The 26,401-nt window shown below is 41.7% G+C and overlaps 1 protein-coding gene across 8 annotated transcripts in view; it reads right to left on the bottom strand.

Moving 5' to 3' along the window:
* The window catches only part of SHF (Src homology 2 domain containing F), a 294,338-nt gene that overhangs the window by 163,161 nt on the left and 104,776 nt on the right, over positions 1 to 26,401 (bottom strand). The window lies entirely within an intron of this gene.

Raw genomic sequence — 26,401 nt, 5'->3', positions numbered from 1 at the left:
ATGTTAAACCTCTGAAAATGGGGGGTTTTACCTCTTTTTGACTTTAGTTAATCCCGCCCATAGCCTTCTGACCATGGATAGTACTGGGACTTGTGGCTCGATCAGATACTGTTCACACAATACTTATTTGGGCATGCAGATGACCTCATCTGCAGGTGCCAAAGCACAATGAGCAATGGCTCACACTGAATGCCATGCCAGATGAAATTGGTTCAGTGTGATAGGATTTGACCTGAAATTCAGTAATTACATTTGATTCATTGGTAATATTTTCTGTAAATATTTTCACGTTCATGTTTATGTTGTTTCATATATATAAAAAAAAATCAAACTTTACTTTATTTCTTGTACAAGGAGTCAACATGTATGGGTAAACATGTATAAACAGCAAGCCAATCAGCTCCTATCTGCCATGTTACAGGTGGGTTTGAAAAATGACTGATAAAATGGAGAGTGATAAACAACCAAATAGCTCCAGTCATTTTTCAAACCCGCCTGTAACATGGCAGATAGGAGCTGATTGGCTGGCTGTTTATCTGCCATGTTACAGGTGGGATTAAAAAATGACAGGTAGGAGCTATTTGGATGTTTATCACTCTCCATTTTATCAAGTTTTGAAGCTTGATACATCTGGACCAATATCATTGCTTCTGATGCTGCATTTAACAAGGTATATCAATTAATCACAATCATTGTAAGTCTATATTTGATTTTTATAGAATACCTGGTCAATTCTAGTTTTCCCATTTAATTGGCATAGTAGCATTACTTACTCATCAACACCCAGTGGCAGACCATCCTGAACTAGACTGAAGGGGCTCTTTACACACCCTGCAATGATGGCAGATATTGCTAATTGATGCAGGCATTAGTATTGGATGCAAGTAATCAGATCATAACAGGGACCACAAATATGGACTCCTTTGCTGGACCCCATCCAACAATTGTGCTACTGGGACAGTGATGGAATGTTAAGACTCCTCTAATGCCATTCCATAATAAAAAAAAGGGTTTACATTTGGAATACCCCCAATGTTGCGGATTAAGCTGTAGTTTATGTATGAAATTTAACAACACAAAAGGACCAATATACTTATGATTGGGTAGACCTAATAACTATAATTTCTTATCTCTGAAGTACTGCATATACAAACCAGTGGTATGGTGCATTGAGGTCATTAGCTAGAGAGGAACTGACCAGTATCAGAGCATGATTTGCACACGTTTAATTTGGTGGTAAGTTTTAAAAATAAAATTGATTTGAATTATAAAAAAGATGATATTATCATAAAAGGATTTGAAGAATAAAAAGAAGTTATTTAAAAGGTATAAATATGTTATTTGTATTATTCATGCTTTACACATACACTAAATTCAGCTACTGCTATGAACTATTTACCTCTAACTTTTTACAGCAATCTTCAAAGAATAGCAGTGATTGCCCATATGCAAGATGGCTACATCAGAGTGAACAAAAGTACACCAACAAGAAACTACTGTATGCACTGGCAGTGTATCTACATCTGATCCAGAGAATTGTCTGTAGTTAAAATAAATGGACTGTACAATCTCTAAAACCAGTCTTCAAGATCTACCAAAAAAATCCTGTTTTCCAGAACACTTGTGGATCTGTAGAATATGTCAGTTATCAATGCAGCCCATGTTTGAAAATTTGACAGTTAGTAATGATTACACCTGTACACCAAGCTTGGTGGTTTGGAAAACAAACTTTTTGAAGATTTCATTGACTGGTTTGGCCACCCCTTATCTAGAGCATACTAATCAAGACAAAAAGTTAAATTCTTATTATTTTTGCCAACCAACATATGCAATATGCCTATGAACTGACTCATATATGTTCAGCTATGGAAGATGCCTGTTGTGATATATTCTGTCAATTTCAATTAGATGTACTCAGAAGTGCTCTAGTGAAAAGACCTTGATGGGTTTTTTTTTTTGTTTTTTTTATAAAATGGTTTTTTTTTTTTTTTTTTTATTTAAGCATCAGGTGCCAGGTTTACATACATATACACATTCCAGGTTCACATTAAAAGTACATGTTTACACAACATTAACATGAATTATGATCATTCTAATACAGGACAATAATATAGTAGCATTACAAATAATGGTACAGAAAATCAAATTGCATAAGGCAAGTGTTTGCCCTGCTGGTCCAAAAACCTTCAGACTTTTAAAATAGTTGGTGCCTCGCCCTCCGCAACCCCCACCCACAAAATATTTTCATGGAGTATTTAAGACCAGATTCCGCTCTCCCCCTCCTCCATGGACTGGATGATCATTTGCAGCTTATTTGCTTTATACTGTATATCATGATGAAGCTTTTAAACTTTAGACCTTGATATCTTATTACAGGATGAGTATTTTCATTTTGGATAATGGATTATTCCGTATTTCAGAATATTTTTATATTTCAATGGGGCATCTTGATGTATCTTTCATTTATGTTATATAAGCTCATCAAACACATGAAATACACACAAATATATTTTATTTGTGAATAAAACAAGGTTTCAAATCAGGCACTGAATGTGACTGCCAAGCAATCAATGTCTTGTACATGAGATGTAACTGGCACTAAACATGTGCACAGTAGTGCTAGTTAGAGTAAAAAAAAAAAAATACATTCTGGAAACTATGGATAAGGGATGACTTGGATAAGGGATACTCAACCTGTATATCCTGTCTCCATATTAGAAGCTTTCAATAATACTCCTGAAATTTGCTTTGAAGTTTCACTGAATTTTATGACAAATCTCTCATTTGAGAGAAAAAAAATACAACTACTGTACCTAACTGTGTGACCTCTCACTGATAAGTGTATTTATTTTTAAATCAATGAAAACACTTTAATTGAATACCAGTAGACCACAATCAATTATGTGACCTCCAAGGGCAAATGATTGAACCAAGATTCACTTAGGAGTATTTTAGTAAACATGATAATTAAGTTGGTCATCAATTTAGATATGTGTTTGAATTTATAATTTAGTAGTTAAAAAAACTAAGAAAAATATTTCACTTTAATTTGTATTAATCACGTAAAAATAATAAAATATGATTTTATACTTTTGAATGAAAAAAAACATATTTGTAGCAAACAACAAATACCCTTTGACCTGACATTTTTAGGGTGGATTTCATTAGCCACGTTATTACAAACTATTTAATTACTAACACTTACAGGGCAAAACGCTTAAATACACATTATGTGGCTAATAGAGCTTGCCATTACATGTGTATACTTATGAAATCTGTCCAAACTTTGGATCATTAAGTGGACAAATTTTAAAAGCAATTTTAAAAACTGAAAAACGTTATAAAATAAATCTTAACAAATATATTCGCATTTGAGGTAGAAAAATACAGCATAATGGATCTCAAATTTTCTTTACTGTGTAATAGCATATCAAATATAAATAAATTATACAGAGAATATTTGGAAATATAGATATAAAGGCATTCTATAAATGGTTCATGGAAATGTTATTCAGCTGAAGTACTTTCTCCTAGCACTGCGACATTCTACAGCAAAATATAAATCAGCATCTGGCTTCCCTCCCTGCTTGCCAAATCCAGTTTTTTCACAGGCATGTCGGTGCTCTGTACTCTGGAAGTCAATTACCTAGTCTGCATCTTCCTACACTGATTTGCGTAAGATATATATGCTGCCTGTCACAGTCATCTGCAGTCCAATGCTTTGTTGAGTGAAATAAATTTGGAGATTATTTAAAGAACGTACCAACGGTCTCCGTTATGCCACTGGCAACAGAGAGTAGTCTGGAAGAAGAGGATGTAGCACAATGAGGCATGCCATGCTTGGAAGCTAGCAGCAATAAGCTCAAACATTTCATAGTGCCCACTGCCCAAACATCTGCCAAATAGTCACAGGCTGGTGATGGAGAAGACTACATGAATAGAGCCAACAAGATCATTGCTGTATTGAGGTGTATGTGCAATGGAAAGTGATTACTATAGCGCAAAATAAAGTAGAATGAGATACAAAAGTATTGTAGTCTAACACTATATATATTAAAAGACCTGACAGGCTACAGCACCCACACATGACTATTTCCATGGGCATGGCCATATTTTTGTCTCCCATATGCAATTTGCATCACGAGACCCTCATATCTCAGATAACTGTACATTTGTGATGTCTTAAGCCAATACATACTGTAGCTTGCGTGGAAGCAGAACTCTGTTTTTGCTCAATTCCACATTACTAAAAACAGATACATGGAAAAAAAAGTAACATCATTTGCAGTAGATGAGATGGTACCACAGTCTATATCACCCCCAGGGGATCCCGGTCTATTTTGTTAGTCATGGGCCCAACAATTTCTAAAGGCAGCTCTGGATGAAAGTGTAGCAAGAGGTGAGGTCTGAGATGTACATAGAAAATAATTGGGTGAGGGCTTTTTATGCGAGATTTTGGCATTCTGAAGAGGAAGTGACAGTGTAACACCCATAGGAGAGGATAAGAAAACATAGAACTTTGGGAGATGAAGTAAAATGTAAGTAGAAGAACCAAGGAAAGATTGAAGTAGAGACTAGCAGGACACAGCAAGGACTGATAAGAGAAGGTTATACATAGATACTATACATAACCGTAGCAGATTTTCTACTATGAGCCGTAGACACTCTTCTCCACCTGTAATTGTGGGAGACTTTATACCCTGGTGCCAGAACAGGGATTTTCTGTGTTTATGCCAGCCATGCTCCCACCCAACGAGCACATGATATCATGCAAAAGAGCTGCAGAGTGCCAGAGAAATGATGCACACTGCCTACAGCCTTCATCTCAAGGCCGGAAGAACACAGTAAACAAAGAGCCACCTTAACCAAGGTGGATGACAACTGATCTCCTCTCTTCAGTAAATAATATAATCTCTCACTGTTAGACTCATGGCCACTAAGATCGAGGAACAATCTGCAAACTACAGTACTTAACATTTTACAAGTGTGTGACACTTTACAATGAAAGAGAAATAAGACGTCCTTAGGCAGCATAAACAAAATAATCCATTAGAAAGCAAGAACCTTCAGAATGGCTAAAACATGGATATTCCTAAAATTCTTGGTACATTCAGGAAATATTTAAAAAAAAAAAAGGAATGCATTGGAGAGCTCATCAACACAACAGTGTTAGATGATAGCAGGATTCTTTACATGGTGAGGACAAAAACAACCACAACATCTAGATGATAGGCATATCATTACCGAAGTCTGCCATACAGAAAATCTTTAAAAGTCCAAATGCATTGGTACAAACCATTCACAAGCCTCAGAAACAGAAAGGGCAGAATAGACTTTTCCAAAAACAAGTCTAAAAAATGGAAGCCTGCAGTTGTGTCCTCCCTCATCCGGGCCACAAATGAAGCAATGTGATTGTGAAAATAGTGCAAGGGCACATACATACTCACCTGCTTCCATTAAGAATGCGCTAGTGTGCGCACACAGATCTGCAGTTAGTCACTGCCGTGATGAGAGCGCATGTCCAAACACATTGCCGCAAGGATGAGGGTGGACAAAACTGTAGTTCTGGAACAGCTTTCTTGGACTGATTAAACTAGGTCAACATGTACCAAAAAGAAAAGTATGGAGAAGGCTTGGAAATGCTTATGATACAAAGCATACCGCATGACCTGTAAAAGGCAGCTTGGTGGCATGGATGACTTCCAATGGGTCACTAGTGTTTATTGATGATAAAACAGAAGAAATAAAAAATATTTGTATAGGTATGTACTGCGTTCAAAAGTTGATTGCTTCGCAGTACAGATGTGTCCTTGACATGTGTAGCATTCTGCGTGCATACGCATCGCCAGGCAGTTCCGTTAGAATAGAAGCAGCAGTGGAAGCGTGCATACGCATGTGATTGAAAGCTCCCATTGTAATGTATGCATCTCCGTGCTATGCCGTGACTTGTGTGCATTGCAGCCACAAAAATGTATTCATTGCAGCCACAACAAGGACACACCTGCATAAATGGACAATGATGCCAAACATACCGCTTATTACCCCACTTCAACCCACCTGAGTTTGCATTTTACTTGCTTAAGGCAGAAAATAAATTCTCTCACAGTTTGAGATATGTCCCTTAAGGGCAGATGCACTTCTCCATTAAAAGCTTACCAAGGTCACACACAGAACATCTTCAGAGCTTGTTTTATGGTCAAACGGTTTTTACAATTGCTTTGAAAAAAGGAGGTCAAGAACAAATAAACTGTTGTATCACATAAGACTGTTTCCAAGCTGAGTTAATTGATTTTATGAGCTTGAATGATCCCTACTTCTGAAATGTGTGTCCAAGTCAGAAGTTTCAATCCCCTGAACTGAATCAAAAAACTTATACAGACATGTGACTGTGGGGCTTATTTATCAAGATTTACGACCCCATACGTCTGTGGGAATAGCAGTTTCCACATGATTTTAGTATCTGAGCAAAGCAGCCGATATCAAAAGCACATTCTCTGTTAAGCTAAGTCATGCAGGATACATAGGTCTTTTTTTTTATTTTTTATTTTTTAATAGGGGCTGCAAACTTTTTCAATTTATCATGCCTGAAAAGCAAAAGTCATTCAAATTTTTACTCCTCACAGGGATGGTGTCTTACGGCAGACAAATTATGCCAAAAGCAAGCAAAAAAGCCCCCAAAATATATCCTTTGTGCAGGATGATAAGTGATGATAATTTGTGGGTCCGTATGGGTCTACACGAACTAGGCATTTCGTTTTCTACAATAAAGTATGACATTTGCTGCTAAAAACAAATGATTACGCACCTTTATGTAGAGCTCTCCAGTGCTTTTTCCACTTAATGTTGGTGTTCATCTTATTTAGCCCATGGTCAGTTCAGAATCCTGGGAAGCTCCCAAGAGAGTTTAAGGGAATTCTAAAGAGATATGTTTGCGTAGTGGATGGGCCCCCCATAAGAGAGCCATTAGATTATAAACTGACCATTTGTAAGCATTGCATGTGCAGCGATCAGTGGCACAAACAGAAGAGAGTATACAGTATTAAGCATCATATGTATTGCAGTGCGAGTCTGGCGGCCAAGTGTGTTGCCGGCTGAGACAGCCAATAACAAGGCATACTTTAGACTTGTAAATGACTGCACCTATAGAGTCTTTGAAAAAGCTCCTATTGAGCTAAACACATTAGAGGTCCTTTGGTGCACTACTAATACCAGCAATTTTTGTCTCTGAACACGCTCCAATAGCTGGACAAGGAAGCTGCACATTAAACAGAGAATTCTCATTTCCAAGAACAATCCATTGCTATTAGGAACTCCATTCCAGCTAACCATTGAAGTAGACCCCGCAATAATAGCGTGATAGTGTGGGCACGTGAACATCCGACTCTGGCAGGTACAGCAGTGCTCAGCAGCGAGCATGACTCTACAACTCCCTGCTGGAAATCTGCCCAGCTCACCGCTCCACATCAGTAAACAAGATAGACCCCGCAACACGGATGGCGAAGCTGCACCAGCCGAAGTTCCACACTAGGCAGTGAGTGAGTGACACTGCGGCTCCCTGCCGAGACCTGACCCAGCTTGTTATGGCCACTGTTATATTTTTAACAATTGGCAACTGAACAATATACACCTAAACTCTGTCCACACACATAGGAATCTATTGTTCTAATATAGATGAACTAATACCGTTTTGTTGTGACCAGCAAGTGGCTACTAATACAGATTTGTGGAATAACTAAACTATGGGGTATATTCTAAGCAAACCTAGACCAAGAAAGTCAATCAGGCGCAAATGATAAAAAAAAAATCACCTTTTGAAAATAGTGAAAATTGACGTTAACAATAACGGACTAATGGCTGCTCTCAAATAGCAAATAGGAGTTTTGCTTCGTAAAAGACTATACAGAATATATATACAGAAATTAACACCCCTGTAAATATCTCAGAGAGCGTCACACAATTGGAAAAAACTATATAGTATATTAAAAAAATATTTTTTTATTAATATAAATAAAAAAATTATATGGACAATGTATCTATAGCAATGGTACATAAAAAAAATTAAAACAAACATTTTAAAATAAAACATTCATACATATATTCCCTAATACTTCAAATTCTGGTTGTCCATGTAATCAATCATTTTATATCAGGGTTTCTATACACGGAAACCACGATATATAATTATTGATTTCATGGACAACCAGCATTTTAAGTATCAGGGAATATGTGTAAGTATATGTTTTATTTTTAAATGTTTAATAAAACATTATTTTTTAATATACCATATAGTTTGTTCCAATTGTGTTGCGCTCTCTGAAATATTTACAGGGGTGCTATATATGTATATATTCTTTATGGGGTATATTCAATGGATGCCGGATCCATTCTAAAATTCTTTCGTCGGAATGGATACGGCATCCATTATTTAATGTAGCGGCCAAACCCGGATGTCGGATTTGGCCACTGATTGATGCTCACCCGGCTGATGCAGGGACTGGGTTAGAACAGCAGCGGGAGGCGACAGGATTGCCCGGGAGGCGGGCCGGGTGAGCTGCTCTCACCAGGACAGGCGGTGGGACAGGTGAGGGCAGCGGGTGGCTACGAAAGGCGGCAACAGGCAGCAGACAGGAGGATGGCACCATGTAAGCTACTGCTGCTGCTCACTCGGTGCCATCCTCCCTGCCTCAGACATCTTTTCATGTCTTATTGAGATTGTCAGAAACATGGCCAAAACTTTTCGGTCAAAAAGGAGCCAAGCACCAGGACACCCCTTTGTCACCTTGCTTCTTTTCGGATCCAGACCAGCCGCCTATAGCAACTTTACCACACCACCACCATGTAGTCCAGGAGAAATTCTTCTCTCCCGCTGCCACTTACTTTGGAGGACACTGCTGCAAGGCCATCCTAAGCTGTATTAACCTCTCGAGTGGACATTGAATGCAGAAACTATACCACTCTTCAAAGAGACTTTTCAGCTCAAAAAAACGTGAAAACCTCATCTCAACCTTCCCATTGTCTACCTAATGCTTGTGTCAACATTCTGTCTGTCAACCTTAGCCATCTCTATTTCATGTGTAGACTTAAGCCCTGTAGACTTTTAGTGGTTAACAATGTATGTTGACCTCCATAGTGCCGACCTAGCAACCGTAACCAATAATTAGAAAATGTATATGGCATTTATGCCTATTAATAAGTTATTGCAAATGTGCTGCTATTTTGAGCATTAAGGGGTAGAAACATTACCAGGGTTAGTATCTGCTTGTTATCTAGAATGTTTTCTCCCTCTCCATTCAAGTTGTTTCCATATAGTTAATTTACAACCTTGCCCTATAATACTTGCAGAATGTATACAAATATATGCACTCAACTAACGTGGTCAAACCCTGGTTCAGTAAAGTGGGTGCCCGTATCATCAACATGTGGGTTTGCCAAGCTGACCCAGGTGGTGACAGCAGCTTGTCACTTTCTAGTCAACTGCTACACACACGTGCCTCATCCCCACTGTGAATGGCAATCTCATGAAATGCTTTGAAGAATTATATTGCAAGAATTCTATTTTTAGGACTTTTTGACTGCCCCGAATTCCACCTAAAGTGCTCTCTAACTCCACGGATGTAAACCCTGCAGCACAGACTAACAATGCGGGGCTATAACGAAACTGGTGCAAAAAATGTACTGCCAATCATTGTAGAATACATGTTAGGGGGGGGGGGGGGGGGGAATCAGTTATCCTCCGTAATTCTACCAGAATGTATACATACACATATATATATATATATATATATATATATATATATACATACACATACTGCATACTGTAATTCTCTCACAATAACAAAGATGTGGACAGAAGAAGGTATGTTGCTTTAAGTACTAACCCAGATGTCTCCTTTGTCTGAGCTCTCGTACTGAATACAAATCAAAGGCAGAGAAGCCAAAATAATTTCTCAAAATTAGATCAGACCACTCAAGGACAAGCACAGAGCAGCAGTAATGTCTCGCTGGTCTTGATTGGCAACCTGTTACATCCACTTCTGCATTTCCAGATGGCTTATTTGTGCCTATGAACAGAGGGGACTATTAACCTCTTCAGTGGCAAAGAAAATTGCAGCGATCAGAAATGTTCCATTAGCCATAAATGGAGAAATGTAAAATGTAGATTTCAATTACAGAAATCACCTTCGTGCCTTTTTATAAAGAATTTTTTTTTCCAAGGTAAAAAGCTACAGTACATGTAAAAAAAATAAAAACACCCCACTATATCAGAATCAGCTTCATTGGCCAGGTATACTTGCATATACTAGGAATTAGATTTAGATTGCTGTGCAAGGGTGGGAACAATGACCGTACAGATACATAACACGTACAGATATGCACTAGATGTATCCTGATGAGGGCCATGGACATGACGAACATATATTACTGAGCTGTACATTTAGTGGCGCCACATGGTGATTGCACCAGCCAGATAGGTAGACAAATACAAACAGCACAGATATAGGAAACGTACAGATATGCACTAGACCAGTGGTTCTCAACCTCGGCGGTAGTGCCCCCTGGAGGACTTTCTTGATTTCCAGGGGGGCTGTAAAATGAAAGGGGGCGGTGGACGTTTTAGCGGGACTTTATAACTATTTTAAACTCTTGACAATTATACTGTGATTATTCATGATCTGGAATTAGTTCTACTCTTTTACTTATTTAGATGTTTTAAGTAGGTTGAAAATTAAAGGTTATCTCCTGTGAATACAATTTGAAATTCTGACGACATTAGGTCTGAGTTATCAAAATAGTGGTTAGAATTAAACAGGCTTTGCGCTTACTTTTGACATGTCAGCTAACAAAAACGTCCCACCTTGTCAGCGGGAAGGGGGGGTACAAAATATATTTAGGTAGTTAGGGGGCACTGGACAACTGCTAATTAACCAAAGGGGGCGGTAGGCTGGGAAAGGTGGAGAACCACTGCACTAGATGTATCCTGATGAGGGGCATGGACTTGCGGAACATATATTTACTGAGCTGCACAGCACCCAGACAGCCACTCATCGGTGCCACTTGGTGATTGCACCAGCCAGATAGGTAACAAGTAAAAAACAGTACAGATATGGAACACTGCAGGGGAGACAAAGGGGTACATGTTTTGACTGGGAGGCACAGATCCTATGTAACCATCAGCAACGCTACTTCCAGGGTAGCAGTGAAAGGACTCAAACAGGCCATCTCCAGTTCAGCACACCACGGCCAGCATGGATGGGTACATAAGGGGGCAGTCAGTGAGGCGTGGGGGCCATAGTTGGGCTGTGGTCCAATTCCGCTGCCCCCCTGTTGCAGGAGCCATTACCTCTTACCTTGGGGGTCCTGGGGGGGGGGGGGGGGCACTTAGTTCTCCTGATGCAGCCTAGAGCCTATATACTAGTTATATTATAGACAAAGGCCAGTAATAAAAAATAACACTTATTTTGTGCATAAAGAAAAGCTGCTTTTAGAATACCTAATGTTCCAGTATAATGTCCCTTTAATTGTACTTTATTCCCTGGCATAATGAAGAATAGTCATCAAATAATACAAGACGACATAGTTCCATGGTTCATAAAAATCAGATGTTAAGGTCATTAAGGCAGACGTCTTCGTTCTGATGTAAACACAAAAAATGTGGTGACCGAATTGGAATTTCTTTTTACATCTGCAATTTTCTTCACAGTTCAGCACATACATGTAAATTTGATTAAATCCGTACAGTCTTAACATAAAAATATTATGTCTTGTACATTTCACATTCACTTTTTATTCTCGTGTCTAAATAAGATGTCAAGCTTGTGAGCAGGGCCTTCCAAACAGTTTGAGAGTCTGTAATTACCCAGTTTGTTTTATCCATATTTCCAATTGTAAAGCGCAACAGAACTTTCTGCACTGTAAACTGTTGATAAATAATGTGGTTTGTTATTTAGGGATTACATTTTACATTAAATTTGTACAAAACATAACACATGTAATTTTAGAACAAAGTGGATTTCCAAGCAGATAACTGGATGCATTTCTGAAGGTACAGTGTTGGGCACTATTATACACATACATGGTAAATTAGGTTTTCAGAATTTAGGCGGTATTCATTCCAGGATCACGGCTGTCGATCCCTCCCAACAGCCGTGATCCTGGCCCGTTTGCGGTTAGCCCGACAGCTGAACAACAGACGGGATTCAATGTCACGCCTGCCAATCGACGCAAAGGTGGCATGGCCGTGGGATGTCAATTTGCGGCATCTCAACAATCCACGGCAGTTATCAGCAGAACGGGCACGACAGCTTCTAAAGTCAGGACCGTTCTGCCGTGATCCCGCTTCAATGCTGTAGCTAAAGACAGCATTGAATAGGGAGCCACCACTATTTCCCCCACTGGAAACAGCGGCGGCACATTGAATACCCCCTTAGTGTTTTCTATAAGGCTGCATAAGTACAAAATTAGCAAGATTGCCTGATACACCAAGTCTGAGCTCTAATTAATCACTTAATGCAGCTCAGACCACCACTAAAACAGATTCCATTGCACGTAATACTGTTCCCCATCACACAGAAGAACATCAGCTGTAGAGAGTAATCACAGGGTTAACCTTATCTGAATAACGAAACATCATGGGGAGGCTATAGAAGTCTGAAAAACACTGGTTTAATCAACACGGTTCTACGGTTCCTGTTTAATAATATTATCCAATATCGATAGCTATAAAAAGAGGCATTTGTAGATCTTGGAACAGACAGGAAGAAAGAAGAGAACAGATTTCTGTACAAGGAGCCAATGACAAAAGAACAAGAGAGAAAACACACTTTAAGAATGGATGCCAAGTACTAATTTCCCCCTTGGGCTTTTTGCTTGCCTGTACAAATCTTAGAAAGGACATTACAAAGAGATAGTGGGAGATATACACTATAAATCAGAGTCATCAGCTCAGAGAATGGTGTTAATGTGATGTGGCTCCTCTGCTTACAATCTAGATTACTTCTCTTTTAGCTGATCTTTTCGGTATAAGACAGACAGGTTTATTTTATGGAACATCACACACAATTTAAAAGCACAGTTGCGTATAAACTGCTTATTTATTTGGTTTACTGTATATTATTAACATTTTATTTTGTATACTATAGCGCCAGCATTTCATGTTGTGGTTTACAATTGATTACAAAGAAAAAAAAAGAATCCAAAAACTTAAGTTTGAGGCTATATAAGCAAATAGGCCTACTATGTAAACGCTGTTATAGACCTACTGTTAAAATGAGGGGTGGATGGTTAAGATCAATAGGTATTAATAACTAGTAAGACCGCTCTAAGTAAATGCTTCAAAAAGCTAGTCTGCTACCTTGTAATTGCCTCCGCGTTTGTGAATTTAGGTGAGAGAAAGAGATGTAGTTTCACTCGCTGCCAACAGATATCTCCACGGGTACACAGCGTGCCCCTGTCGGACTTTTAATCTGCAGCTCTTTGCATCTTCCCGTGCCTCAGCCATATCTGGTCAGGATTTCTGACCAAGCAGGATTTCCCTTCAGAACCAAACTTGGGAGAAGCCATGTTTGGTCCAGTCACCTGTTCCTCCAGAGGCAATCCTGTACAACCTGCTCCAGCCAAACCCCACTTCACAGTGGGTATAAGAATCCTGGGAAAGCACTCCCAACTTGCCAATGCTTCAGCTGTCTCCCGATACAGGTCTCTCCCTGCTGCAGTTTCATTGTTAAACAACTTCCAGGTTGTTCAGCTCCTGTGTTATTTTGGCTATCCAAGACCAGTACTATTTGCAGCTCAGTACCACCTGGCTCCTTCCGATGTTCCACCATCGATTCTGAATATCAGCTTCTTCAATGTTTCACCATCGTTCCGGATTCACAGCTCCTTCAATGTTCACCATAGTTTCTGATTCACAGCTTATTCAATGTTCCGCCATTGATTAGGTCTGCCTCTTTACAGTCTCCAGCAATCAGTAACTTACTACGAACCAATTAATGAGTCTTCTGTTATACCTTCTGCTTACCGGGACATCATCAGTGTTTTACACTGCAAATGTTATACATCTCACCATTAATGTTATACCAGCTACAGTTTTTCCATTGTGTCTCTGTACAGTATGAACTTGCTTTACTGCATTACCTGTGATACCTAAATGCCAAGTCTTTAGTACCGGTCCTGGATAGCAGTAATAACACAGGATCTGGACAACCTGGTAGCTGTTTAACAAAGAAACTGCAGCAGGGAGAGACACCTGTGTCAGGAGAAGCATTGGCAAGTTGGGAGTGCTTTCCCAGGAGTCTTATACCCACTGGGAAGTGGGGTTTGGCAGGAGCAATTAGCTGAAGGACAGGTTGTACAGGATTGGATTTGGAGGAACAGGTGACTGGACCAAAACATGGCTTCTCCCAAGTTTGGTTCTGACGGGAAAACCTGCTTGGTCAGAAATGCTGACCAGAAATGTCTGAGGCATGGGAAGATGAAAAGAGCTCAGATTGAAAGTCCGACAAGGGCACGCTGTGTACCCTTGGAGATAGCAGCAGCAGGTGACCTCAGGAGATACTGCGGGATCGCTGCACTGCCCACTGGATGCCGAAAATGCTGCTGATAGGCAGACTTGGAGCGCGGAGACAGCCTGGTCAGACACTTGTGTGGTTAGAAAGTCTATTTGGTTACCCAGAGCCTGACACTGTAGCACCTGCATGGCTATAGTTATATAGCCATGGAGGTGCATGGCTATATAAACTATAGCACCATCATATTATGCCATTTTTTACAACTGGAAACAAATACAGTCATAAAACAAGAGCATATATTAACAAACTAAATGAAAAGAGGATCCTGCTCAAGATTACACCTATTTTTTTTTATTTTTTTTTACAAATAGTGAAAAAAAATTGAATGTGTATGAATCCGAGTGTTATAAAAACAGGACAGTTCAGCTGTATGGAAGTTTTACCTTCCTTGTTATGTTTGCAGAACTCTATGCCCTCCTACAGTACACAGCACTGATCTGTCTTCAGTCGGATTTACACCAGCGATAAAATGGAGAGTACACAGTCCATGCCTATTAAGAGCCCCATATCCTTGCCAGGAGACACAATACATTACATTCAGGGCCTGATTTATCGTTAGACTTCCAAGAAGGATACTACTAAACAGATACTGTAGGACAAACAATATTTACAACAGCTGTCAAGAAGTAGCTGTAAAATGCATAACCGTTAATATCCATTTAATAAGGTTTTCCATGAAGAAATTTTCCAATCATTTTGCTACAAATAAATTGTGTGTACATGGTACAATATTGCTTGCCAATTTTAAAAGGATATTGAACAAGACTACATTCATCTAGAAATAACAATCCTCTTTGTAAAGGTACTCTCACGCACATTAGAATATTTGCTTGTAAGCAGGGTACTCCTACCTCTATGTCAGGGGTAGATGTATGAAGCAGTGATAAGGGAGGAGAAGTAATAAAGTGCCTGGTATCCCCGACCAATCAGCTCCTGACTGTCCCTTTTTAAACCCAGTCTGCAACTTAACAGTCAGGAGCTGTTATCACTGCTTCATACATCTACCCCTCAGTTTGTTGCTACCCAGTTTGTTTGATCGCTGTTTCCAATTGTAAAGCACAACGGAATATGCAGTACATAAGATACTGTAAATAAATAAATAAATAAATGCCACTATCAATTCAATATTGCCATAAAACTCAGTGGGTGGGATGTACTTAAGCAGAAATGCAATAAAACCCCAGTTTTTTTTCCATAAGAATTTTTATTGCTTTTTCTGCATTTACTAAAGCCCAAACACTGACTGGGGCTTCGATGCAGAGGATAACGGCTGGCTGAGGATGAGCTAAGTGGGGGACGGTAAGCGGTTGTGCAGGTAGTGCTGTCAGATGGTGCATCCCTGGGGCACACCTACCATTCAGTGGCATGACCGGAAATTGTCCGGGGTTGCCAGACAGCAGCGCAGTTCACCCTGGAAAATTTCATCCCATACCACAAAGGGGTTAATACATCTGCCCCATTGTTATGTTCCTCTCAAGTAACCTTTGTGGCCAGGGTGGGGCTAATGGAACTGGTGATAATTAATGCGGCATTCAATAGCAACGATGATGGAGTTATAAAGCCTGAGTGGTAAATCCTATGATGGTGAGAGGTGGATTTGCAGATGAGGGAAAAAAACAGTCACATAGTCAGCTGGATGCAGCGTCTTGCTGTCCAGCTGCTTACCCCATTCAGATGCACTGCTTGTGCTGCCGATCGTCCTGCTGTCAGTGAATAGCTGTATAGCTGCTGCTTGGTCAGCGTGCCCTTTCGTACCAGCCCGGCAACACAAAGTTAAGGTGTCAATTGTCCGATTTCCAACCGAACGGCCATTTTTTATCACAAAAAATGGCCAATCTTGATTGAATGCACGCTCCCGCTGATATTTTGCTAAATCTTCTGATCTTACATGCTGCATGAAAGATCAGAAGATTTACCAAAGATCCATAGGAGCGCACATGGAATCTTAAGAGAAGCCTTTGGTGAAGATGTGCTCTTGCCTGAAATCTTTCGACCAGGACGGACAAAAGTTTCCAATGCTAATTTATGCGCACATCTTAAGATCGCAGATCTTTCTAGTGTGTGGGCACTTTTAATCAGTGAGCGTGACTTTTGGGTTGCCGGTCTCGTGCATTTATGGCTCCCGGGTGCATACGAACACTGAATCTGTGGGCTGCACTCCCTAAACGGGAGGAGATTTTTGGTAATGACTTGTGAGTAGTTTTGAGAGATGTGTGCTGTAGTATCCAATGCGATTCAGCCGGTACGTCCTCTCTCAAGGATTGTCCAGTCACTGCATGAGGCAGGTGTAGAAACGTCCAAAGCGATTCTATCCACTGGTATCAATCAATGTTGTTGCTAAGCAGGGGCGGATCCAGGAGAAAATGACAGGGGGGGCACCATGATCGGAGAGGGTTTGGGAGGGGGAAGGTGTTAGTGGTGCCAGTGTACATGCTAGGGGAGCGGCGAGAGAGAGGAGAGCAGAGAGAGGGCGGGAATGGGATTAAAAATAGGCCCTGGTGTTTAAAGTACACAGGCCCACCTTGGCGACAAAAGTGAAGGATGTAGTTGATGTAGTTGAAAGGCGCGCTCTGGAAAAGATGGTGTGGCCGCTCAAAAGGGGGCATGTTCCTGAGTGTAGTGTACCACACCATATACAAATTCTACACATTATGCAACAAAATACTAGACCCCATTATACTTGCCCCTTAAACAAGATGCCAAATGGAATGAGCCAAAATTCACATAATGCCACATGGATTGTGCCAAAATTTGCATAATGCCACACGGATTGAACCCAAATTTATATAAATGTTACATGGATTGTGCCAAAATTCACATAATGCCACACGAATAGAGCCACAATTCACAATATGTTTCATAAACAGGGACATTGCGCGCCGAAGGCACGCATTAAAAATTTACACCATAATGATCTCTCCTGAGTCCCCACAAACCACCCCAAACATCCACGAGCCTGCCGCCTACGTCACTGCAGGAAACTGCATGGCGGCTGGGGAAGAGGAGGTATGGGGAGCACCGCCGGAGAAAAGGTAATGGGGGCTCTAGAGGTGGTGTGCCAGTGGTGCACACCTGGACACCACTGGCACGCACCTATTACACATTAGTGGTATGCCAGGAAATTTTTCCGGGACAGCCCGCTGCAGCAGCGCAGCTGAGCCCCGGAAACTTTCCAGGCATACCACCAAAGGGGTTAATAGTCCATCCTACAGTATATATTTTGGTTGTCATTTCTCTTTATAAGCATCTGAGGTTGAAAACACCCTAAGCCTAGACAATCAAATTAATGAGGAGGGTGGGGATTCTGTTAGAGGATTTTTATTTGAAGACATTTAAAACATAAATGTTTTCCTCTTTCTTCAAGCACACAGCATAAACATATACACACCTCAAGATAAAAGAAAAGATTACGAAGACCGAAATCCAAATGATTCAAACCATTTATTTGGTAATAAAAAGGACCCTGATAAAAGGCCACAAAAAGCTGCCTCAATAATAATAAAAATATTACTTTTCCTGAAACCGTACGAAGTGAGGCATGAAAACATCTCGGTTCATGGAAACAGTTTGGAGCGAATTTAATCAGCACTGGCCCAATAGAGAAACAGTGAGCCATAAAATGTAGAAGTGTCATACACACAATATACAACTTCGCTCCAAGGAGCTGCTGAAGGTAAACTTTTCACAAATCAAACTGCAGAACAACATCTATACATACAAAGGTGAATGTCACACCTGCAAGTCAGAAACGCATGCATATGGATTGCGAATACAAAAAGGTGCATGTTTAGTCCTATAGAAGCATCCGTGTGTTACTGCACGATTGCTGAACTGCAATGCAGTACAAAACAAATATGTACCTGTAAGTAGATCGTAAATGAACACTTATATACTAAAATGCATTTATAATGCTCATGTAAAGGTAAATAAGGAAATAAGTACTCACTCACTATGGCACACATCTCCTATATATTTAGCCAGATCTTTCAATCAGTGTGTGTATAACGCTGGGCGGAGTTACACCCTCAGTCTCCCTGCCAGCGTTAGACACACCCTCCCCCTGCCAGCGTTATACACACCGCCCCCCTCCACACAGATCTGGCCAGCCCTTCCAACCAGAGCATAGCCCAGGGCCGGCTCAAATTGACAGTGGATGTCTGGACACCCCCTCACAACTTGCAGCTGAGTGACACCTGTGCCGGCAGCAGCAGATTGTCTCTAAATGCAGGACTTTCTTCGGGCTGCACCCACTCTGTGGAATGCCCTCCCAAGCACAATAAGACTCTCCTCCAGTCTCCAAACCTATAAGCGTTCCCTAAAAACTCATCTCTTCAGGCAAGCTTATCAAATTCCAGAACCAGTCAGAGAACCTTGCAGTCTGGTGGAATTGATGCAATAAAGAATACAGTATCTATCCTTAGGTATCAATGCCTATTTATCTATAGATTGTAAGCTTGCGAGCAGGGCCCTCCTACCTTTTGACTGTTTGTAAATACCCTGTTTGTTGTATCACTGTCTCCTTTTGTAAAGCACAACGGAATCTGCTGCGCTATATAAGAAACTGTTAATAAATAATAAATAAATAATTAGTCCGGTCATGTGACCTCTCACAGCAAGCTCCCTCACTGTGTAGTACTGCTAGCTGAAAGATGACAGTGTACTTAATGGGCGTGTTCACCGAGGTCCGCGAATAGACCACTCCCCCAACTTTGCCTGGACCCGGCCATCAGTGTGCGGTCCTACCTGCTGCCTCTTCTGCTTCTGACTGACTCCTGCAGCCACTCAACCTGGAGGTAAACTGTCTGTGTATTGGCTGAAAGTGACATGGTGTATGTGTGTGTGTGTGTGTAGGAACTAGGGGAGGGAGAGGACCTTCCTGTGTGTGTGGTACCTTCCTGCATAGACTATTATATGGGGTTACCCCTGTTTGATTTTACACTTCCCTCTGCCTTTCTGGCAATAGTCAGGTGCAGGAGGGGATAGGTACATACATGCTCTTTGCATACCTCCGTACTTCTGTAGATCGTAATTAGGGACACCCCCGAAAAGGGGCATGTCTTATGATAATTCAGGTGTATTATATGCTAATTAGCTGCTATTAGGTCAAGCCCTGTTTCCCCCCCTCTGCAACGCTTAATAGACGCTGACTCCCATTTGACCCCCCTGCCACAGGACACTCTCGGCCCTGAGTGGGACGCAGGACCGTCCCAAAAAAACAGGATGGCCTGCGAAAAACGGGACAGTTGGGATGTATGTCTTTGCCTCCCCTCCCCAAAGCACTGACTGTTTTATTTTCTCTTTGGGGAAATTTTGCTTTAGCAGCCCCATCTTCCATATTGTAGGCTGCTGTGAACTCTTGGCTGCCTGCTACCCCCACAACCCCATGTCCACCCCACACGCACCCACAGGCTGCTACTTCAGGATCAGTCAACCATTTCCCCCAACCCTGACACACGAAACCCCACCCACTACACCAGCAACAGCAGACACAAGGACATCTTTACGCTACCACCAAAAGATACCAGGTAAATCACCCACCCTGCACGCCATACCACCAACCGCTAACCTCTCCATCCTGCAGTAAACACACACACACACCTCACGTCACTACGTATTGTAGCACCCACAAACACCCTTCCTAACCCATTGTACCCCTTCATCGGCTCCTCCAACATCCCCCCCCTCTGCTGTCCATCCACAACCCAACTACAGCACCCCCACCCACATGGGGACCTGCACCTAACCGAACTACACCACCCACCTGGCAGAGCTGCAACTCCACCACACACAGTATATCCCCTCACCCACCACTCCCCCCACCCACACCACTCCCCCCACCTACACCACCCCCAATCAACCCCACCCCCACCCATATCACCCAACCCTCACCCACGGAATAACTGCGTTCACAGGTTAAGGGGGTGCAGCCCTGTTACAACTGTGTAAAGAGCGCCTGTAGGGCACGATGTATCACCTAGTAGCAAGTAAGTGGTGATCTTAATCATTTTAATCATTTTGGACAATATGTAGTAATCAACCTGCATTTTGCAATGGCGCATAACATTTGTTTATACAGTGGGTGGTATTCAAAGCTGGACGCTAGTTTAGACATGGGAAATAGCTGTCCCTACCTATTGAATGCTGCATTTTTCACAGCATTGTATGAATTTCTCGACAAAAACAAGTCAGATCTGTTGTGTCGGAAGTGGCAGTGGACTGTCGAATTCACGGCCGTTTTTCGTCTGATTTGCAGACTTTATGACACTCGACAGTCAGTACACTGAATAAGGACTGCCGAGTTCCTGTAGGAATAAAAGAAAAACTTCCGACAATCAGAATCAGAGTTTAAATTCCTCATTATGTTGCTGTAAATATATCACTAATAATAACATGGCCTACTTCTTTTAAATAGTCCACAATTTGGTACTATAATGGTGAACATTAGTAGGATACAATACTCAAAAAATACTTATATATAATTTTTATTTTTATAGAATAATTGTTACTTATTTGTTAATTGGGCGCCCACTAAGCTATTTGCTTAGTTTTCCGTGTCCGCTCACGACGCTTTGGGCTCGGTGGCTCGCTGCGTTCGCCACACTATGTAAGATCAACTCCAAGCCGACATGGATAGTTGGGGTATGAGCGTACTAACTGTAGTGGGCGCCTAACATACATATAAGTACTGAATAATTATAATATTTGGCAACAATGATCCGAGAAAATTTAAACCACTTTCTGCCTGGTAGCAGCAATAAGAGAGATAGACACAATAGCAAATGACAGAATGTTAAATGCCTGATTCCTTTAGGAGGGGCATGGTGCAGGGATGACCTCGGAGATGGGAATATGATCAACTCAACATGAAAGTGGTCCCTGAAGAAATCAAGAAGAAGGCTGGGAGCTAAGGGAAAAAAGACAACTGAACACAGTGACCTCAAGCCTGACAATTTCACATTGAGCTGATGAAAGTAATAGGAAACAATTGAGTCCTATAGGGGAAATCCTAGCTTACAAAGGCATGTTAAACCATTTAAGTGCATTGAACTTGTTACGTAATACAGATGACTTTGCATAATTTAAAATACTAATCTACAAACAGCTTCCCTATAGAAGAGTTACAAATAAAAGCTACAAATAACACTGGAAGATTTGACTGCTAAAGTCCAGCAATAATTGGCCCAATCAGACACATCAAACCATTTTCAGCTCAACTAGGGAGACTAGATGATAATCTGAAAGGGCATAAATTGAATTCAAACCTTCTAGAATAAGAGATGGAATGATTTTGACCATTATTATAATAGTTGTTTGAGAAGCATCAGCAGATTAAGCCAGTCTCTTAACAGCTCCCTTTACATAAACAAAATCAGTCAAATTTAACCTTTTTTTTTGGCCAAAGAAAAAACAGTTAAAAGTCTTGTAAGCCTCCATATGATTCCAGTACACTTCTCAGTATGTACCCAACTTAAAGTTTAGATTAGAGGTGTGACCCGAAAATGACAATTGGGTACTTATATAATATCTGGACTCCCATTTTTCTTATGAGACCGCGTCCCCTCGCAGGGCTCGCCACGCTTCGGGCACGGTGGCTCGCTGCGCACGTCACACTATATAAAATCAACTCCATGCGTAGTTGGATAGTAGGGGTATGAAAAAATGGGGTGCATTTAACATGGGAGTCCAGATAATACATAAGTACCGACAATTGAATGATCACGAGACCCAGAAAGCTGAAAATTGTGCCACTGCAGCTATATGGAACATACAAGTCACCACTGAACAACATGGGGACAATATGTTGGCACATTTCATCACTGGGAAACAAACAAACTCAAACAATAATATAGGGTGTTCTAGAAAGTTTCATAAATTATTTATTACGTGATGCTACATTATTTTATCACAGGGATGTCCATGTCCCTATTTTCTGTTTAGCAAAGGTTTACTGTAGATTGATACTGCTGGCACCTAACATATGAACATATTTCCCTGGTCCTGAAGCAAGGATATCTTGTCAAGCATGCAAGCACAACTTATTCTTCAATTAATTAATCCCTTAAATGAAGTTGAAATATTCATGGTTTGATCCAGAAATGTGGGTACAGAAGATATGTGAACACACTAAACAAAGCACATAATGTAATACTTTAAAGCTATTTATTGCAGCCATGTCGAAGTTTAATTGTTTTGGTCAACCTGCTTGTAGCTTGTGGAAAGATTGTGAAAACAGCATATCCTTTATTATCTACTTGAAGTTAAATACACTGTTGTTCCCTATCCAATCCCACACAGCCAATTGTTTGTCTGCAGGTAATTCAGCTCAACAACTGCAAGAGAGCAAGGTCAACTGCATATGACTTTCATAGCTCTCAGACTACAATAGGCACCAAATGGCTATACTGTATGTGAATGCACAGTTGGCAGCAAAATACACTTATGTGAATTATTAAAGTCGATATTTTAATAAACCAGTGTATAATACTGTAATAGTTACCTTCTACTTGATATACAGTTACCCCTGGCAACCGCTGATTGATAGGAAATGTATTACGTAACCGCACATATATTCATGCGAGGGATATGCTCTTGCGTCTGAGACTCAATTATATTTTATACTATGAACATTTCTATATAACCTTGAGTACACGAGCAGCTCACCAATTACATTAATCTATTGCCTACTACTAACGATTAAAGGTGAAACTGCGTCCAAGACGCCCGTTTGATTATAATGAAATACACATACACAATCGATTAAGAAGAGATCATAGAGCTGACCCGTGTCGTATTATATTGAAGTCCGTAGTAGACGCAGGGGGTTACAGTATAACAATATATATATATATCTCTTATATATTTGGCTACATCTGTCACTCAAAGTGGGTGTCTGTGTCTATAACGCTCTGTTCCTGGACTTTCCTCTTAATGTGTGATTGCCTTCATCTGTGCTGAACACCTTTCTGAGAAATTAACCTGTTTAAAACAGGTGATGGCAATCATACATTAAGGGGAAGTCTAGAAACAGAGCATTGTGTCCCTCCTGGAGAGGGTCATGTTGGGAGGTATGTGACAGAGAACCAGCCCAGTGAGCCCACAGACAGTGCCAGACACCCACTGCCTTCCCATGTTGCCCAGCACTGCTACTCCACAGCCACCAGGTGAGCGCCCCCCTCCCGCGATTTGTGGCAAAACCTCCCCCCCCGCGTGCCCCCCCCTCCCGCGATTCGCGCCAAAAACACCCGCTCCCCCGCGACCCCCCCTACCGCGGTTCGCAGCAAAAAACACCCCCCGCGACCCCCCCTCCCGCGATTCGCTGCAAAAAGAACCCCCCCACGACCCCCCCGCAATTCGCAGCAGCCCCAGGATTAAATGGCACATGCAAAACACTGACATGGCTATGGTCGACAATGAAAAAGGTTGACATGAGTTTTTGAAGATTTATTTTTAATTTTTTCATATTCATTGTCATGTGTCGACATGGACACCAATGAAGTGGCACACTTATGTCAACATTTACATGTGTTGACCTTTCTGTGATTTTTTCTTGTGGCGATTCGCGTCACACCCCCCGCAACCCCCCTTCCCGCGATTCGCGGCAACCCCCGTGACCCCACACCTCCCGCAATTCGCGGCAACCCCACACAGGAACCCCTGTGAACCCCGCCCTCCCGCGATTCGCGGCACCCACCCCCGCGACCCCCCCGTGATTCGTGGCAGCTCCAGAATTAAATTGCACATGGAAAACACTGACATGGCTATGGTCGACAATGAAAAAGGTTGACATGAGTTTTTGAAGTTTTTTTTTTCATTTTTTGAATATTTTCATATTCATTCTCATGTGTCGACATGGATACCAATGAAGTGCCACACTTATGTCAACATTTACATGTGTTGACCTTTCTGTGTTGATTTTTTCTTGTGGCGATTTGCGTCACACCCTCCCCACCCCCCCCCCCCACAAACCCCACTCCCGCGATTCACGGCACACACACACACACCTCCCCCGCGATTCTCGGCACCCCACCCCGTGACCCCCCCTCCCGTGATTCACGGCACACCCCCGCGACCCCCCCTCCCATGATTCGCCGCAACCCCTGCCCCGTAACCCCTCTCCCGCGATTCGCGGCACCCACCCCCGCGACCCCCCCTCCAGCAATTCGCGGCACCCCCCCCCCCCCCGCGATTCGCGGCAGCTCCAGAATTAAATTGCACATGGAAAACACTGACATGGCTATGGTCGACAATGAAAAAGGTTGACATGAGTTTTTGAAGTTTTTTTTTTCATTTTTCGAATGTTTTCCTATTCATTCTCATGTGTCGACATGGACACCAATGAAGTGCCACACTTTGTCAACATTTACATGTGTTGAACTTTCTGTGTTGATTTTTTCTTGTGGCGATTCGCGTCACACCCCCCCGGAACCCCCACTCCCGCGATTCACGGCACACACACCCCCCCCGCGATTCTCGGCACCCCACCCCGTGACCCCCCCTCCCGTGATTCACGGCACACCCCCCCGCGACCCCCCCTACCATGATTCGCCGCAACCCCCACCCCCATAACCCCCCTCCCGCGATTCTCTGCAATCCCTCCCCTCCCGCGATTCGCAGCATCCACCCCCCCCACAACCCCCCCTCCTGCAATTCGCGGCACCCCCCGCGACCCCCCTTCCTGCAATTCGCGGCACCCTCCGCGACCCCCCCTCCCGCGATTCGCAGACACCTAAGTTGCAATACAGGGCATCTTTCATACAATTCTAACCATATTTCTCATATACAAACGTTCACAAATTAAGGGGGCGCAGCCCCTTACGACGGTGTGAAGAGCGCCCGTAGGGCGCGATGAATCACCTAGTAGTATATATATATAAACTAACGAGTAATACAGTACAACTTATACATGGGAACTGGAAAACTGAAAGTAGAACACTGGTTACATATTAGAAAGATAAAACTACGTAATAAAATGTAATTTTCCAGCATCTCATTGATGCAAAGGCTTCAATTTTCGAAGTTTAAACTGCAAACAGGAGACCTACCATCATGGTGCATGATTGAATCAGCTCACATTATTACACAGCTGTAGTGTACACATAATGGTGATTTATATTTTCCATCTGGAGACGACTGTCCTCTACTCTAGGGATTAACTTCTACTACTGGAATCCAAAATGTTAGGAGACATTATTTTTCAAAGAACCTTGCTCCATGAGTTCACTGAATGACAGTTTCAGAAATCCCTTCTCCTCTGCTCATACTACAGGCAAGCAATAATCAGCACAGCTTTGATTCTGATTAGTGAAGAAAGCAATATTCTGCTTATTCTAAGCAAAGTGGTAAGCCTGCAACTAACCACAATAACAGCAGTTCCCACAAGCATTTAGATGCCCTAGACAGAACATGTAATGTGTGCAGAAAAAGGAATATAAAAATAATACCAGTTGGTATAGTCTATCCCTCTGTAACATACAGTGTAATGGTAACAAACGGTTAGCAGCCCATGAGTGGTCCTCAACACTATCCTGGAATGTACAAGAGGCCACAAATGTTATTTTCCTGAACTTGAGTCTCACTTTATTTTAATGAAATGAGTATAGGTTTGCAAATGATTACAATGTGTACTGGGGGTGGGGCTATGATGATATGAACTTTCAAACCACTCCCCCTGTACTTGCCTCTTGGACCTCCCCTTCTCCTAATCACCTTATACAATAGCAAAGTTCTATGTAGAGATGGGAGCTAGAATTTTTACCACACAAATACATTGATTATTTTCTGTAACAAAAATAAGAAAATTTGTGGTGCTTTAAGCAGGCTAACTTGGGATTGTG

Source organism: Crinia signifera, chromosome 4 (genome assembly GCF_055691185.1).
Source record: "Crinia signifera chromosome 4, ASM5569118v1, whole genome shotgun sequence".
NCBI lineage: Eukaryota > Metazoa > Chordata > Amphibia > Anura > Myobatrachidae > Crinia > Crinia signifera.
Note: the sequence above shows the minus strand (reverse complement) of the source record. Positions and strands in the feature narration are given on the sequence as shown.